Source organism: Aricia agestis, chromosome 7, assembly GCF_905147365.1.
Source record: "Aricia agestis chromosome 7, ilAriAges1.1, whole genome shotgun sequence".
NCBI classification, from domain to species: domain Eukaryota; kingdom Metazoa; phylum Arthropoda; class Insecta; order Lepidoptera; family Lycaenidae; genus Aricia; species Aricia agestis.
The window spans coordinates 4,384,808-4,404,113 of NC_056412.1; positions in this window are offsets into that span (position 1 = coordinate 4,384,808).

Here is a 19,306-nt window from a genome sequence, read left to right on the forward strand (position 1 = left end):
ACGCGCGACGAGATGCGTTCTGTGCTTTATAAACTGTTTGAAAACACGCGATGAAATGTTGCGCGTATCCGCCACGTGCCCGCGACGTCCTCAGTGCGCATCCGCGGCGTGTTCGCGACGTTAAAGTCTCATTTAAAAACCATAAATTTTCGTTTCATAGTAAATGTTACTTAAGTCGGAATCACTGCCTGTAGTGTAGGTATTTATTGTTGGTGATATAAATTATTTATCAATTTAGGTGTAGTCATATTGTACAGTCTGATATTAGGTGCTTCGTGTTCATAAAATAGTTGGTTATACCGAAAAATGGTAATCGCGTCGCGTCTCGTTTCGCTGAGTACATACATTATACTCTGTCAAACTCGTTAAAATTACACAAACCGTGAAGACTAAAAAAACCTAGTTGTTTAAATAAGATAAAATAAAATAATATGCATAATCAAATAAAAACGGGTAAAAAAATGCCCATAATGTGTGGATCAAAAACCCGGGATCGATTATAATACAAAGTTCCTTTTTGATTAAACAATCACCAAGTACTTAAAAAATCGTAACTGAAATTGACTTTGATTTTCTACTTTGCTGTTCATAATTTATTTCAATCGATTATGGGTTGTTTTGGGCATAATACTTTAAAAATAATAATATACCAAAGTTTTTAAAAACATTGGAAAATAATAAGGGAGATCGCAGACGACAGACTTTTTGTGCGATCGAGTCTGCGGCGCCCATACAGTCGGCATACAGTCGGCATGCAGTGGCATGCTAAAAATGTTCTACAAATAACTTTTCTCACCTCCGGGCTTCGATCACTAATATACAAGATACACAGTCCCATACAAAACCTCTCGTAAATCTGTCGCCGAGTAAAAGTTTTTAAAAAAGTATACATTTATCTAAAATCAACCTTAATAATAGTTATTAAAGATCTTTTTATAAAACAATGTACAATGTGTGTTTACAAAGCAATAAATTTTTACGAACGACGCACGCTTCAAACTAAATTCAACCATCCGCGTATATGTCTTAAAGTTTAAATTATTACAATGCCAAAAAAGCACTTCAATAATTTTACGGCCGCACTTCGCCGCTGGAACACGGTAAAGTGAAGTATGAGCGGAGTCAAACTGTTCAACATTTTTTTGTTGATTGTAATAATTTTAATAGTCCATTTTTTAATTTTTCCAAAGTTTAATGTATAAAGTATGGAGTAATTATGTTTACTTGTAATATTATATTGTTCTAATATGTTTAATCTTATAGTTAACTAAAATATACGTGTATACATTGAATATAAATGCTTAGAACATACAACGCTCGCTAAAGTCGGCTTGAAAAATTGTTCGCATCTTTGCCGTGCTATAACTGATATCCAATCTCCACATCTAACTGAATCTCGAGGAAACCTAAAAAAAATATATTCCTCAATAAAATAAATAATAATTAATAGCGACTCCACCAAATGGAATAGAAACACAGTGTATAACCCGAACATTTCAAGTGGGCATGATAAACTACGATATGTACCTTTAGTATGAGTATTCGCAATTGAGATGGTTTATACCTCGTGTTGATTTATTTACAACTTAATTTTTAAACTGTTTTTTGTTGATTTCTTAACAAAATACCAATATTTATAATACAATTGTATGAAATATATTAGGATAAAATTAATACTTACCGGAAATATGAAATTCCATCCTTTTTTTGCGTTTTAAACGTATGATTTTTACAATTGTTGAACGAGCACTGAGACATGTTTCCCAGCGGAGCGTTCGAGCACTACTAAATCGAAAGTCCACCAGAATGTTGCGTTTGGTGCTCTTTTAGTGAGGTCGTTTTTTGCCGCGGACTGTGTATCTTGTATATTAGTGATCGAAGCCTCCGGGCGGAAAACGTCAACTTTCTTCCCGCTGCGCTTACTCATCACAATTATTTATTATAATTTTATAAATTATTATAATAATGTACTATTTCACCTAATGTTCAACAATGGTGCTCGTGATTCGATATTAAACTGAATTGTATTGTAATGTAATTTTATCGTAAATATTAGATATTGTATTGTAAATATGTATGTGCCGTAGGATGATTTGATAAATCGAATTTTCGCGAAAATTCTAGGGATTTTTCGAAAACACGGATACTTAATTAGATAATGGTGATAACATATTATTTCAATTATCCTAAAAAAATTAGGTTATTTGGGAAAACGCGAGTTGTCTTAGTAACATTGCACATTCTTAACGCTGATTGGCTTGATTTTTGCTTACTGGCCAACTCTTATTCTGATTGGTTACTATCTTTTCCTATGTATCTTTGAGGTAGTACACCATAGAATTATAAAGGACATAACCTTAGAATTAGTTTCTGGTTCTGTAAAACTTTCAGCACTAATTTCACATGTATCAGTCATTTTGTATTTACAAACACACTTTTAGATAACTTTTCGCACTAATTTTCAAGTCCAACTGAAATTAAATATCAAAAGCTCGCTTACAAAAACAACCACAAACAAAACAACGTGTGACAATGAATTGACATTTAAAACGTCAAGACTCAAGTCTTCAACCAATCAGAGAAGATGTTGTTGTGAGGCGCTTAAACCGACCAATCAGTGATTTTTTTCGATAACTAACGATTCGTTTCGCAATCGTACTAAGGCGACTCGTATTTTCGCGAAAACACTAGTTTTTGTCAGTAAGATTGAAAAATGTAATCAACATTATCTAATTATCCGTGTTTTCGCGAAAACCCTAGAATTTTCGCGAAAATTCGATTTATCAAATCATCCTACGACATATGTAACTTTTAATGAAATATATAATATGTGCCTCATAATATTGTGATTTGTGACTGTAAGAACACTAAAAGGAAATATTTGGGTCGTTTATTTCGAAAACTTGTGTAATGTTTGCAACAAATAACAATTTCGATTCCTGTTTATTAATCTAATAGCAAAATATAGGGCCTAAAATCAATATATTATGGTCTTGCCGAAAGTTTTACGTGTGTTTTGGCTAAGTAATACGCAATGTGAATTCATCATAAGCTATTTGTTTCTTATTATGTATTCGTGAAACTAGCCTTACTAGGAGAACACAAAATCTAGACCTCATGTAATACAATCAAATTCCACACTCGAACCATACAGTACTTTGTAAAATTTTGTAAATACTTTCTGTACAGTCCGTTACTGATAAAGATATTTAAGCTATTCAAAGTTTCTTCCTTTGTCTAAAGGTGCTTCTTCATTATGGTCCATGCTGGCCCACTGCAAGCCATTGTGGTCGATGGCCTTTAGTGGGCCTGCATGGACCATTGTGAAGAGGCACTTTAATACGATGAGAAAGTCACTTGACAGTTGACAGAAAGATACGAGAACATATTCTAACGACCAATCAATGGTTTAAATATTTTTATTAGAAAAGTGGTATGTATAAAATAATAATTATTTAGTATGTATTATAAAAACCACCGTTGTAAAAAAAACTAAATTCAGGACATCAAAGTGATGTTAGATAATAAAAGTCCTTTATACATTGAATCTGTTATGTTTTATTTTCTCCACAAAGTTTGAGGTTGGGCGTGGCGCAGCTGAAAGGATTTTACTAAGGCACTACAAAATCGCTGAAGTGATGGTAATCAAGCAAATTTTTCGTGAGTAGCATCATTTTGATAAGACGAACAACAATTATAAAAAAAATAGTTAAGTACAAAAATCTTTCAGGGGAATAATTAATTATTTAACTTTTAAATTCATGCATTACGAATGATGTGCGCGCATTATGAGTAATGTCTAGCTCTTTTTATGGTTCCGTACCCAAGGGGTAAAAACTGGACCCTATTACTGAGACTTCGATGTCTGTCCGTCTGTCTGTCCGTCTGTCTGTCCGTCTGTCTGTCCGTCTGTCTGTCTGTCTGTCTGTCTGTCTGTATGTCTGTCTGTCTGTCTGTCTGTCTGTCTGTCTGTCTGTCTGTCTGTCCGTCTGTCTGTCTCCAGGCTGTAGGTACCTATCTCAAGAACCGCTATAGCTAGACTTCTAAAATTTTCTGGTGCGGCTATCAAACTGACAATTGTCAAATCAGTACAAAAATACAGAAATGAATTTTTGCAAGCAGAGTTGCATTTTGCGATTTTAGAAAAATGAATCATATAATGATTCATATCATGATTCTTCAAAGCGACCATTTTAGCCCCGCTGGTCTACTGCATATCAATTTTCAATTAATACATTTTTATATTTATTATTCTTTGCAAAAATAAAGTAGCTTCTAAAAGATAATTTTTTGGAAACAAAAGTCTGAATCACGTATTGGCAACTTGCTCGGACCCAGTCATGATTAGCTAAAAAACGGTTACATTTCGCAAATGATAGGAATGTTATGTAGGTCATTCCTATCATGTGCGAAACGTACGTTTGGCTTTATTTTAGTTTTTTTTTTCTATAAAATAAGGGGCAAACGAGCAAACGGGTCACCTGATAGAAAGCAACTGCCGTCGCCCATGGACACTCGCAACATCAGAAGTGTTGCAGGTGCGTTGCCGGCCTTTTAAGAGAGAATATACGCTCTCTTGAAAGTTTGCAGGTCGTATAGGTCCGGAAACACTGCTGGTGACAGTTCGTTCCAGAGGTTTTACGGTGCGCGGCAGGAAGTTACGCGAAAAACGCACGGTTTAAGACTGCCACTCATCAAGGTGATGAAGATGGTATATTTTTCGCGTGGATCGAAAGTGCAGTGAAAAGTTGCAGGAGGTATGATTCCGAACAATTACTCAGAGCACTCCCCGTGATACAACCGATAGAGGATGCAGAGTGAAGCTACATCTCGGCGTAACTAATCCCAAGTGGTCCAGCCTGTTTGAAACATTATGGCAGTCAACAATTCGAGTGGCCCTTCGTTGGATACGATTCAGAGGGAGTAGTTGGTATTTTGGCACCCCTGCCCAGAATGCCCTGCCGAGATGAGAAAAGTATTCCATATGAGGCTGAACCTGCGCCTTGTAGAGTTGTAGAGGCCCGCGCCCGCCGCGGTTGCAGAGCTGCGGTTTTATTTCCGACCGCTGATTTGTGCGAGCCCGCAGCCGCCGCGGTCGCGATCAGCGCCCGCAAGCATGGCGGGCGATAATCACAAGACGAGAGGTTTCTACCATCCACCCCGTCGCCGGCTACTGCGACCGCCCGCCAACTAACTATATATCGTACAGCCCGCGGGCGCAAACCGAGGCCGCGGGCGACCGCAGCCTGCACGATTGTACCTACTCGTTGCCCGCCGGAGCGGCGGGAGCCGCAAACAAAATGCGCCGTGAGTTTTGCTTTAAGTTGACGCCGCGTTAAAGTAAAAAACCATGTTGGATATGTCGCGTAATTTAAAAACCATAAATTACAAATTAAAGTGTATGCTTGAACCAATCTATGTACAAATTTTGGAAGCTTAAATCACTCTCATTTATACGTGGGAGAGCCATGCTTCGGCACGAATGGGCCGGCTCGACCGGAGAAATACCACGTTCTCACAGAAAACCGGCGTGAAACAGCGCTAGCGCTGTGTTTCGCCGAGTGAGTGAGTTTACCGGAGGCCCAATCCCCTACCCTATTCCCTTCCCTGCCCTCCCCTATTCCCTTCCCTTCTCTACCTTCCCCTATTCCCTTCCCTTCTCTACCCTCCCCTATTACCCTATTCCCTCTTAAAAGGCCGGTAACGCACTTGCAGCTCTTCTGATGCTGCGAGTGTCCATGGGCGACGGATGTTGCTTTCCATTAGGTGACCCGGTTGCCTATGTTGGCAAAATAGGAATCTCAGTTTTTTTTTAGAAATATTTTTTTTTCCGAGTCAGCCTTTGGGGTAAGACGACGGGGTATTGGGTTTTCTGAAATCTTCCGAAGGTTTGGGAGGCTGTCAGCTTTGTGGACGTTGGGCTCACAATGGTTGTGCTGGTGTGGATGATGAAAACACCCAAGAAATTAATTTACTGTGATTAGATTAGCTTACGCCATCTTGTCCCATTTTCATTACCCCATCTTACCCCATGGTAAGAGGCAAGATGGTTGTTCGAAAGTTCCTATTAAATCATTCATTAAAAAAAATACTATAAGTTCATCTCCCAAAGACTATGCCAAATGGTACTTAGATTAATAAGACATTGTGCCATAAATAAATAAGAATAATAAACGTAATTATTATACTGTATTTTTGGTATTTTCCTTAGATACCCCATCATGCCCCCCTTCCCTACCTAGATAGACTATAGACTAGTAGTCTGCTCGGCTGCCGTTTAACGGCCGTTCCCAATACTTGATCTATCTCTGGTTTTGCCCTACTAGAGATAGGAATAGCTCACAATTGACATAAAATATATGTCTCTAATGCCTAATATGAGCTATTCCTATCTCTAGTAGGGCAAAACCAGAGATAGATCAAATATTGGGAACGGCCGTAAAAGAACTTTAAATACTTAGAGAATTTCCTCTTACAAAGTAGGACTTACCAAATTCAGTATTTCCAAACATTCGCTGGTTTCCGGTTGATGGCGAGCCAAGAATTCCGACCATTTCCCCTGCTCTGGCATATTATAACGGACTTTATAGTTCGATCACGTGGTTGTAATTATGTATACAACAACAAAATATAGCGCTGTTTATGTTCAGTATTAATAACTAAATAAATCCATAATTTGAGGGTAGAACGAGAAAATAGGTTATTATAAACATTCGTGGTCTCAAACCCACATGTGGGTTATAATAATAATAATATGATTATTTAACTATAATAGTTAAAGAAGCATAATATTATTATTCTGACGTTGTGTCGGGCCTTACACGTGGTACTGGTACCTACTAATACTATATTTTTCTTAAAGTTCTAGTTAAAATAAAAGTAGCGGTCAAGTGCGAGACGGACTCGCACACTAAGGGATTCATACAAATGTAACATGTTTGTTGTATGAATCTAATTAGTATGTTTTTCTGTTATAGCGGCTAGTGCCCATGTGGTATATACGACACTACTGGCCACTGGATATTCTTACTTAATCTTTAAAAACTTTTAACTGTAAAATTGTAGCTATCACGGTTAACGATACCTATACAGCTTGGTGACACAGAGGAGTAATTAAAGGTTTCCGATTAAACCCTTTGGGTATCGGTGAAAACTCTTTTTTAAAAGAACGATCATAAAAGATGCTTTAAAGTTTCCTTTTTTAGAACTTTTTTAATACCTACGCGTTTATAATATATATGTTACGACCAAGAAATATACTAAAATTATGTAAATCTTTTCAGATTTTTGGAACGAATTGGAATTTTGCAGTGTGTAGAGTAACTTAAATTAAATGCGTAAATGGAACAAAGCAATATTTGCTGGTAACCCGGTATTGCCATATAAGGAAAGATAAAACATAGAGGTGCTAGCGAGTAGCGCGTCAGTGGCCGTGCGGCGTACGTGAGGTTATTTTAGGCTTCCCGGCCAGAATTAGTGTAGCTAAACCTGTATATTATCTTAAAAAGTAAACACCAGTTTAAATTAAGAACGATGGTTACGTACGCGCGTGGGCTCGTGGCAGATTCATGGCGGCCATGTTTACGTTTTAGCGGGAATTCGGAGGTATTTGTTTTCTAACGTTCGAATTAGTGAAAATTCACTACAAATGCTGACAGACTTGTTATTTTCAACTCTTTCGAGTGCATACGATGCAAATAACTTTTATTTAATATACAATGCGTGTAACTAAAATGCCTGGTGAGTGTAACACAATGAGCAGATAAAGGTAAAGAGCCAGCCACAGATTTTCGTCATTTTATAAGACTCGAGCAGCTATAGAGGTATTTGGGGTAAACGCACGCATTTTTTTTCCAAAATCCAAAGCTTATAAAATTGATAAAGGTGTAATACTGCATACGCCTTCTATTCCATGATTAAGCACACGTATTTCACCATATGTAAATGTAGAGTTTGGGACCATTTTGGTTCCCGCTAATCCATAATTAGTATTTCTATTTTTTTTACTTCTGCGTACTTTTACCTCAACTTGTGGGTAAATGTACGCAGTCCTTTTTTTCCAACACTCAAATGCCTGGTACTCAATAAAAAGCAAATTTTTAATGTTATTTTTTCGGGAGAACGCTGTAGGAATCTCGTCTTTTACGGCCGTACAATTTGGCAGATGCTTCTCACTGCCAGACCACCTCAAAGTTTTGAAAAATACTTAAGGCATGTCTGGCAATGGTGAGCAACTGTTGAGTTGAGTATAGGCACCCCGAATGCCTACAGTTCTCCCGAAAAAATAACATAAAAATTAGCTTTAGTATTAGGTATACATATATTTAATCCTTCAAATCCGCGATCGATGGATTAATCAAAGGTTAGTATAATATAGGTAGGTAGACCTTCAGAACTCCTATCCTAAAGTAACCACGACCGAAACTCCATAATGGCTGGTCGTTCTCACCTCTATAATAATTTTAAAGGATTCTCTAGGGATCACATAGGCAGTGACGGATTAAGGCTACTTGATGCCCTAAGCAATCTATGCCTGTGTCTCCCTTCGGTCGGGTCTTTAAACTTTTACCACCTAATTATTATTTTTTAACAAAAAATTAAAACCGACTTCCAAGGTAAAAACAAAAGTACTTAATACCTATTCTTAAAAATAATCTAAAAAGAATAAAATAATTCTTATTCCTTATTATAGTGCCGTCTTGAGACATCGCCTAAACCTCAACTATTTCTGTACTCAATCTTTATGCTTTTGAAGTCGCTACCAGCCCGGAAAAGTTCTGAGATCCTTCACATAGAACTTACGCTAAGGTATTAGCTGGTACCGACTTCAAAAGCATGAAGATTGAGTACAGAAATAGTTGAGGTTTAGGCGATATAGTCGATTTAATTTTTTTGTTAAAAATTATAATTTTACTCTTTTTAGTTACCTATGAGACCACAAGGCTATATTACTTATAGCTTGTTGTCTTAGAGTTGTACATAATATTATTACTAGCGGTCGCCCGCGGCTCCGCCCGCGTGGATGTTGGTTACGGCTGCAAAAAGCCTACCCAGGAAAGACTCGGTCAGCAAAATGATTCCCAGGTCGATTCACAGACTCCAACACTGACATCGACGACGCGGACGCAGTCATTATCCGAAGGGATGCATATTGCATAGTGCACACTGCACAGAATATTGTCTTTCTCCCGCACGCGCACCCCCGCTTGGTGACGCCCACTATCTTTATATTTTAATTTCGCCATAATTTCAAAACTTAACGTTCAATTTTAATCATTCAAAGACCAAATGTTATCTACATAAACTGTACTTAGTGATGGAATAATTTATTTTCATAAGGATTAATAGCATAAGTAAAATAAACGCGTTTAAATGTAGTCCAAAAAAATTTAAGATTTTTAAATAAAAAACATGGTTATTGTGCCTCACTCGACATAAATAAGTATAGTGTGTCGCGGACTTTTATGTACCTAGATATTTATAAGATCTACAATCACTTAGAACATTTTATGGTTCTATCTTTATAGTTTCGGCAGCGTACGCAAAATAAGTAACTTTTCTGGTTGATTTTACACCTGGCGTCAGAAAAACCCTTACGAAACCCAATTTTTTCCAAGATAAAATTTAGCCTATGTTCAGCAGAAATATTGTAGAATTCGTTGGCTTTTGCTTGGAGTAGTATAAATAAAGTCAAAACCCTCGAACTTGTATCTATAAGGATTCAAAAGTTCTGTTGGGTACCTTCGGAACCAGGGTACATCCTGGTGCAAAATCTTACTTTTTGGTAGTATATGCCTGAAGCACTTAAAATAAAATTGAAATCACTATATGTTTCGATATAAATTTTGAGGAGTTCCCTTGATTACTCATGGATCCCATCATCAGGTCACCACTTTTATGAACATGGTACCAAATTCGAATCAAACCCTATACAATACAAAAAGAATTTTGTAAATCGGACCAGAAAACAGCTGAGTGATCGTTGAACATACATAAAAAAAAATGTACATACAGCCGAACGTATTACCTCCTCCTTTTTGGAAGTCGGTCAAAAACATTAGTTTTTTCCTAGAAACTTTTTTGGTGTGGTTTTTTTGGTGACGTGAGAGTGAGATGGACGGATGTTTTTTGTCCTTATTTTGGTGTCCCCTCAGACGCGATGCTCTAGGCAATTGCTTAATTTGATTAAGGGTTGGTCCGCCACTGCACATAGGTACAGGAAAACTTTCAGCTTTTACTTATAATATGACGATTGTCTGGGTATCTTGGGCCAAGAGTCTTTACTACTAAAGTTGTTATCGCACTTTTCAGTTTTTCAAAATTCATGTTTATTTCTTTAAAAAATAGGTACTCAATAAAAACAAGAAGGGGAGTACCAACTTATAACATCTGAAGTCTGGAAAAAAGAAGTACGATGGCCTATTTGATTAACTATACCAAAACTATACCTATATTTGTGAGGTATCTAGCCAATAATTATTCAGATAATATCCTAGCACGCTTTGCCTTGATTAGAGGAGCTCGAGCAGTGTGCAAATACTAACAAAATATACTACTCCTATACAGTAAAGTAGTGTGAGTTATTAGTTATTATTGTACCCAACTGCTAGCTATTTAACCCACTCAGTCAATTTGTTTATTATCTTTACAGTTTAGAGTTTATAGTTTACGTTAAATGAAAATTATTACAAGATGCGATTTGTTACTAGGAAAAGTTGAATGAGTCAGGTTAAATATTTTGGCAGGAGGTCTGTTGAATCATGTTTTGATCACCTGAAGTAAAATCATGAATGATTTTTTAGGTTAACGCAAATATTGTCTATATTTTTGGGCCCTGTTTACGAATTTTGTCATCTGTTTCCTCAGTCCTCCTGTGACCACGTCGGTTGGAAAGCAGGCAGTAGCCTAAATTTCGGGAATAAACAAAGTGCTGAGCGACAGAATTCGTAAGTGTTCAAAACTACAAATTATAATGGTTCTTGAGAATACAGCTCTTATCAGCCCGGCCAACTCTTCATAGCTCGCACACGTAGAAAAGTTTCTATCGACACGCCGAAAGAGTAAATGTCGACAAACTTCATCTGTTTTTGCTGGCTCTTCCACCGTATTAGGTATTTCTCAGTTTTTTCCGAGAAAATCACGTAAGTCCTACGCTCCTGAAAGTGTATAGCGATGCATTTTTAAGCAGCGAAGCGACTTGAAAACGATCCCATTAGCAGAAGAATGTGCATTGTGCAATAAAAAACCTTTTATAAACTCTACATTAATAAAACGTATCATTTTCGGGCTTATTCATTGCTTATACAGTATACTCCTTTCACCCTTGACTACGTAGGTTGATTAATGAGCAAGCGTGGCGTAATGGATACACTTTATAGAAAACAGTTCTGTTCTGTAACGTTGACTCACCCCACGTGATCGTTGATCAGGCCCGGGTGCAACACTCACAACCCCATAAAAGGTAATACCGAACAGCATTCCAAATTTTGTATTATTGGGAAAAATGAAAACCCAAGTTGGCACCTTAATTACTCCACATTTATTAGTATAAAATTATGCTTTGGCAATTTGTTAGTTACAAGAACTATTGAATAGAAATCAAGTTGTAAAGTGAATTTTTCACCTTACCCTATCTATCTCAACGACATGACATAGTCAAACTTTGTAGAGAAAGGTCTTGACAAGACCGTTTTGTAGAGAAAGATCTTGTAGAGTTTTGGCGTCAAACTTCTAACTCTACATTTTCAATTGTTAGAAATATGGTTCTGGAATCTGGGCTCTAGATGAGGTTTGATATTATCCATACTTAATACTATAATTAATTCCAAAGTGTGTGTGTCTGTCTGTTGCCTCTTCACGCCCAAACCACACAACCGATTTTGCAAAAATGAGCGGTTCCGATGTGACTATATCTAGTATGAAATATAAAATTATTTCATTTTGTGTAATTTTTCCACCTCCTAAATAATTTATTTTTAGAAAATATGCTTTTGAAGCCAATTATTAAGAAATCGTATCTAAACTGTGATTTTGCTAATTAGCAAATAGCATATAATTAAATGGACATTTGGGATTCGTTAATCGTTATTATTTAGTTGTCATGACATCACTGTACAATAGTCAATAATAATAATTAATGTACCTAAACGTATAGAAAGCAGAGAAAGAAAAATAACTACAGCCTTGACACGTCGAAATCGCCTTGTCATCATCACTACAGTTATAAGTCTGATAACATGTTTGGAAATTGTAACCTATTTAAACCATCTTAGCCTGTTATTTTAATAAGCAGTATACTATAATAAACTGTAAAATAATTCGTATTAACTATTCGGTCACAAACTTTGGCTATCTTCTAAATGTTGATTCACAAGCAGGCTTACGTATGTAAGGTCCTTGCGGTTAAATGTAGCTTAGGTTTGTCATTTTAGATGGCCTATTAATAATAATTTCACCAAAACTGGTATTACATACACAGTAGTTAAGATTGTCGAGCTTCATTGGCATTAAAATACTTAGGGCCTGTTTCACCACTTCCTGATATGGCTATCCACCACTTAACTTGACAGATGAAGTATGGAGAATTTGTCAAAAAAGTTGTAAATAGCCTATTAGGCACTTTATCAGAAAGTGGTGAAACAGGCCCTTAGTAGAATTTGTGCCCAAATTCTCGACTACTTAATTTTTTTGCTACAGTTAGCTACATTGATGCATTTTCGTCCCTTGTACGAGTTAGGTCGAGTCCTACCGAACTACAAAAAGATAGTCTCATTTGAAACCGACTAGATCGAACAAGGAAAAAAACTATATGTTGCATTAAGATTGTAGAATCGGTGCTGGTGTAACTGTAGTTGAGCGGTTTGTTGTTTGTCGGTCAGCCAATTACATGACCTACCTATCATAGGATTAAGTCATCGTTACATCAAATTAACTGATTGTCATTAACGAATAACGATACGGATTTGGTACATTTTAATTTGATTAAAAAACCAGTCATCGTTAGGGTTCCGTACCAATAGGATGAAATAAACAAGACCTTTGCATCCGTTGTGGATGATTTATACAGTATTTTCAGAGCGAAGTTACTCTTCGAATAAAACTGTAGCACGCTGCACGGGACAAGATTTTAAATGTCCGTATGGTTGTAAAAGCACACACGGTATTCTCGCAACATGGTCGGCCTACTCCAGAGGAATGAGCAGATCAATAGTAACAGCAACACAGAAATACCTGCTGTTTTGTTTTTTTTTTTTTTTATGAAATAAGGGGGCAAACGAGCAAACGGGTCACCTGATGGAAAGCAACTTCCGTCGCCCATGGACACTCGCAGCATCAGCTGCAGGTGCGTTGTCGGCCTTTTAAGAGGGAATAGGGTAATAGGGGAGGTTAGGGAAGGGAAGGGAATAGGGGAGGGTAGAAAAGGGAATAGGGTAGGGGATTGGGCCTCCGGTAAACTCACTGACTAGGCGAAACACAGCGCAAGCGCTGTTTCACGCCGGTTTTCTGTGAGAACGTGGTATTTCTCCGGTCGAGCCGGCCCATTCGTGCCGAAGCATGGCTCTCCCACGTATGTTATTGTCGGTAACAACATCACGGGGCCCATTGCGGGCGAGTTCGACTCGCGCTTGGCCGTTTTTTTTTGCCATAATGGTGTCACTGGGTAAATCCTAAATCATAGGCCATCACTTACGTAATTCGAGCGCATTAGACACGCTCGTCATTGGACGCTGGGCAACCTTCGTTAGTCAGTAGCCTTGACTATAACTGGACTCGGAAAATGCAGTAACTGTAGAAAAAAGGCTACAAAAAGCCTACCCAGGAAAGACTTGGTCAGCAAAATGATTGTTGACAGCAGATGTTGGAGTCTGTGAATTGACCTGGGCAATTCACATACTCCAACACTGACATCGATGACGCGGACGCAGTCATTATCCGAAGGGATGCATAAAGTGCACACTGCACAGATTGTCTTCCTCCCGCACGCGCCCCCTCGCTTGGTGACGCCCACTATCGTTATTATATTTTAATTTCGCCATAATTTCAAAACTAAACGTCCAATTTTAATCATTCAAAAACCAAATGTTATCTACATAAACTGTACTTAGTGATGAAATAATTTATTTTCATAAGGATTAAAGCACAAGTAAAATAAAGATTTTTAAATAAAAAAATGGTTATTGTGCCTCACTCGACATAGATAAGTATAGTGTGTCGCGGACTTTTATGTACCTAGATATAAGATCTACAATCACTTGGAACATTTTATGATTCTATCTTTTATAGTTTCGGCAGCGTACGCAAAATAAGTAACTTTTCTGGTTGATTTTACACCTGGCGTCCAAAAAACCCAAATATCTTACGAAACCCAATTTTTTCCAAGATAAAATTTAGCCTATGTTCAGCAGAAATATTGTAGAATTAGTTGGCTTTTGCTTGGAGTAGTATAAATAAAGCCAAAATCCTCGAATAGATACAAGATCTATAAGGTTTCAAAAGTTCTGTTGGGTACCTTCGGAACCAGGGTACATCCTGGTGCAAAATCTTACTTTTTGGTAGTATATGCCTGAAATACTTCAGAAAAAATTGAAATCACTATATGTTTTCATATAAATTTTCAAGAGTTCCCTCGATTACTCATGGATCCCATTATCAGGTCACCACTTTTATGAACATGATACCAAATTCGAGTCAAACCCTATACAACACAAAAAGAATTTTGTAAATCGGACCACAAACGGCTGAGTAATCGTTGAACATACATTTAAAAAAATACAGCCGAACGTATTACCTCCTCCTTTTTGGAAGTCGGTCAAAAAGCATCTAAATGTAACGTGTTGCTAATAATTTAAACAGATGACTATACGGCACCCTATTCTATTTTTGTCCCAACTCCCGACATACACTTGATTAGTTCTTTAATCTTTTGCAATTGGAATTAAGATTAAAATCAATTAAGCATAAACTTTAAACGGAAGCCCTCGGAGCATAGAACATAGGAAGTGCACATTGCCTAGTGCGCCCTTACTGCATGCGGGTCCATACAATACTTTAAGGGCCACTTTTGTTAACGTGCTAACAGCACACTAACAATGAATAGCAATAGTAGTAGGTAATTTATCAACACCAATTAAATGTGCCCATACATAATATTACGAAGGTGGTATATTTTATGGCCACAGCCCACATTCCAGGGCCTGTAGACAAGTGGCAAAGCGCTAACGCTAACGCTAGTGCTATAAAAAGGTATGCGATTTGACATAAGTCATCGCTTCGCTAGCGAACACTAATGTCAAATCCATACATTTTGTAGCGCTAGCGTTAGCGTTAGCGTTTTGCCACTTGTCTACGGGGGCAGTTCCATCATCAGATATTCATCTCCATGTAATCATTGTTTCCAAACCGGGAAGGGAAGGCGCATCAACTTGCAAGTTTGTGATTTGTCGATTGAAATCTTACAGGCAGATAACGCACCTAAATATAACTTTATAATATTATTAGTAAAAATAAATTGTATTTCATTGTAAATTGTAAAATATTATGTAAATATCCTGTTGTTTATTTATATTAATTGCAACTGTTTGCTATGTGATTACTTATCTTATATAGCTGTAATCGTTAAGAGGATACACCAGGGGCGAGAGAAATTGAAAATAGGTATTTGAAAATGTATTGCTGTCTCACCCATCTCAAGTCTCCCACCGCAGAGCGCGATAGATACAATACGACAAAGGTTCTAATAAAAGAACAGAAAATCTTCGATTCGTTGTCCGCTGATTCCTTCTCCAAAACTTAACCGATTTAAGTACTTTTTTCATTAAGAATTAAAGCAAGGCTTGAACTGTGTTCCTATGTTTTATTTTTTTTTGTATATTCTAGCCAGTTTTGTTTTCTGAGTGTTTGAACACAGAGGAAAATCTGGCCATTTTTTTGGGTTTTTGGACGTTCTTATCTTTTTTAATAATAAAATTATCAAAAAAAAGAAAACATAAGGACATGCTAATAGTGGCCATAGATATTCAGGAAAAAATCATAACTCTACCGGCATTATCCAGGGAGGAAACAAGGGATAACGTTTGTATGGAAAAACGGCGGTGTGGACTCCTCTTAAATCGGCACACCTGTGTAGTGTGTAGTAGACTAGCGTTTTTAATAATTCATTCTTATATGATTAAAAAAAATAATACGTGTAATACATAGTGTTATTGTTATGGCATCATCTTCACGTTTACACAATTTAATACAGTAATAATATTTTATGTTCCCACGAGATATTCGGTATTTCTGTTTTATTCATTATTGTTTGGAAATAATCGTGGTTTTACCTTTTAATTTTTCTTACGGTACATACCTACATCCGGATCATAGTTCTGTCATCACCGACTATCGATCTAGACTTTAGCCAAGTTTCAATCTCGAATTGTTTAAACATTACGATGATTTCGAAAACTATATATTTTTTCATATTATAATCATCGTCAATATAGTATGTCAAAATTATTTATCAAAATTCGTTGTTGCTCAAAAGTAGTCAGAACTTGGACTCGGCCGTAATTCCTTGTCTTCGCTATGCTGTTAAATAAATAATTTTAAAAAAAGTATCAATAATTCAAAATATTTTATCAGGAATAGAATTAATAACGATTCTTTCAAAAAGGTCCTACTTAGTGCTAAATACTACCTTTTAGCAAATAATAATTTAATTTATACGTGCGAAGTGAAGGACCTTTGATATTATACTAATTTACATTGAATAAAGAAATATATTCCAAAAACAAATCATAAATACTAGTACAAACATTAAAGACTTAGTGACGCGGGGAACCCCCGGTCGTTCTATGATGAGCCTCGCAGTACACTTAAGACCTTACGAAATAAATTATAAGTAACTAACAAGACAACGATAGCAATAACGGTACCAGAGGTCGGTTACTTGTAAAAAAAAGTCAGCAACGCAAGAGTGACTCTATAGTTATTAGTGCCCAAATGTGTGCGCAATACACAAGATCACTCTCTTATCCTCTACTCTCGTAAGCATAACCCACTACATTGTGAGACGGAGGACCGACTTTTTACATGCCCATCCGACGCATGGATCATCTTACTTGTCCAGACAATCGGGTGTCAGCCTGCATTGTTCTAACTCTTAACCAAACTTGGAAATAATACATTTCCAACGTGGGTATCGAACCCATTGCCCATTACCCGAGCCATCGCTCTAAACCACTGGACCACGGAGGCGTTCCTTAGGGTACGAGGGCCATCGTGGCTCTGTAGGACTCGTGAGTATTACGTAACTCATTTTGTATCCAGAACCATGATGTTACAGCTCATGAGTTGACGTCACGCTGTGGCGTGACACGCTAATGTCGTGACTCACTCACGAATTCCACTGGCACGTCAGCGTGACACGAGACGCCTACGATCCAGATACTACCTGCGACAGTATTTGTACAGCAATTAACGCGTATTTCAATGCCTATTGGGAAAACATATGCCGTGTTCACACTTCAATATAATATGGCACGTCACGGTTTTTTTAACAAGTTTAGTTTCACCATTCGCAAGTCACTGCGCTAATTCTCGTATCTTGAATCCCGGTTATTAGTAATCGATCTGCGAAACGAGATACGGGGTTTGGGTGCTAATCCCGTCATGTCATATTGTCATATCAATAAAACTCCTAAAACATTATATTAGGCCCAAACCTTAACAAACTATATATTATATACTAAAAGAGTAGCTACCTACATTATTATAAAATTGTATTCAAAATATTTTCGTGACTATTAAGGAAAATACAAATTACCATTGCTCATAATATTCCAAAGACCACTAATTTCATTAAATTTTGCGAAGATAACCAAAGATGCACATTCCTAATGCTATTTTCAGATCAAGGACTCAAATACCACATAGCATCTCAGGGTCGGGCATTCCGAAGATGGTTATCTTTTAATGACAGTCCCTAAATAAAATTAAAATTGTTATTGAGGAAAATAACTATTATGCAGACATCCATTAAGACTTGAACGGATTTCATGAAACTCTACCTTACGGAGTAGAACGGTTTGAATGTTAGGGCAAGAGTTCTTTGTTTTTTAAATGACTTGAAATTCAAAATGTGTGTTCAATAGATTGCGTGGAGGTGTGTTAAAAATGATGTATCTTTGTAATCAACCTCTCTAGGGACGGAAACGGTTCCCCCGTTTTAATCCCAAGAGAGGATAGTAGGTACTAGGTAGTGTGTAAGAAAGTGTAATTTCCATTCATTTTAATTCCAAGCGTAAAGGGGATAGAGATAGAAAATCAAAATTGTATTCCTGGGATGCACCATCGAGGAACTTGATTCCTAGGCTTCCTAGTTGACAGACCAACGTCATTTGGTCAGTTCATGTCCATTCAATGTAAATGCCTTTCTACACGACATATTTTTTACGCACTGACGACGGGCATTTCTGATGCGCTCGTCTTCTGCGCGTTTTCATCGCGTTTTGGCAAATATAAAGTTTAAAACGTGTCGACTTCCTTCTATTTGCTGAGTGTTCAACTTACGTTTGTATCGATACAAACGAGCGTAAAAAAACGTCGTGTGGCTCTTCCCTTGATTTTTTTTTAATGAAATAAGGGGGCAAACAAGCAAACGGGTCACCTGATGGAAAGCAACTTCCGTCGCCCATGGACACTCGCAGCTTCAGAAGAGCTGCAGGTGCGTTGCCGGCCTTTTAAGAGGGAATAGGGTAATAGGGGAGGGTAGGGATGGGAAGGGAAGGGAATAGGGGAGAGTAGGGAAGGGAATAGGGTAGGGGATTGGGCTTCCGGTAAACTCACTCACTCGGCGAAACACAGCGCAAGCGCTGTTTCACGCCGGTTTTCTGTGAGAACGTGGTATTTCTCCGGTCGAGCCGGCCCATTCGTGCCGAAGCATGGCTCTCCCACGTATCGTGATTATGATATCTATCGACTGCGTTTGACAGAGCACGACCAATTTACGTAGGTCCCCATCTGCCTAGGAATTTCTCTAATTATTATACATTTTAGGCGAGCGAGGCCGCTAAAAAGCTTAGTTTTATAATATTTAGTGAAAGAGACAAGCATCAGTGAGTCAAAGAAATTCTGTTTGACCGCACCTTAGTGTGTGATAGGGCTTTGAGGAAAATGCTCGGGCGAATTCCAGAGCTGTTCCACGAAAGGTCGGTGTTGCATTGATCTCTGTCGATATGTGTTGCGCCCGGAGATAACTGCATCTTCTACAGTCAACAACATTAATACTAGATATAACAAGGAAACGTAAACGATGCCAAACATA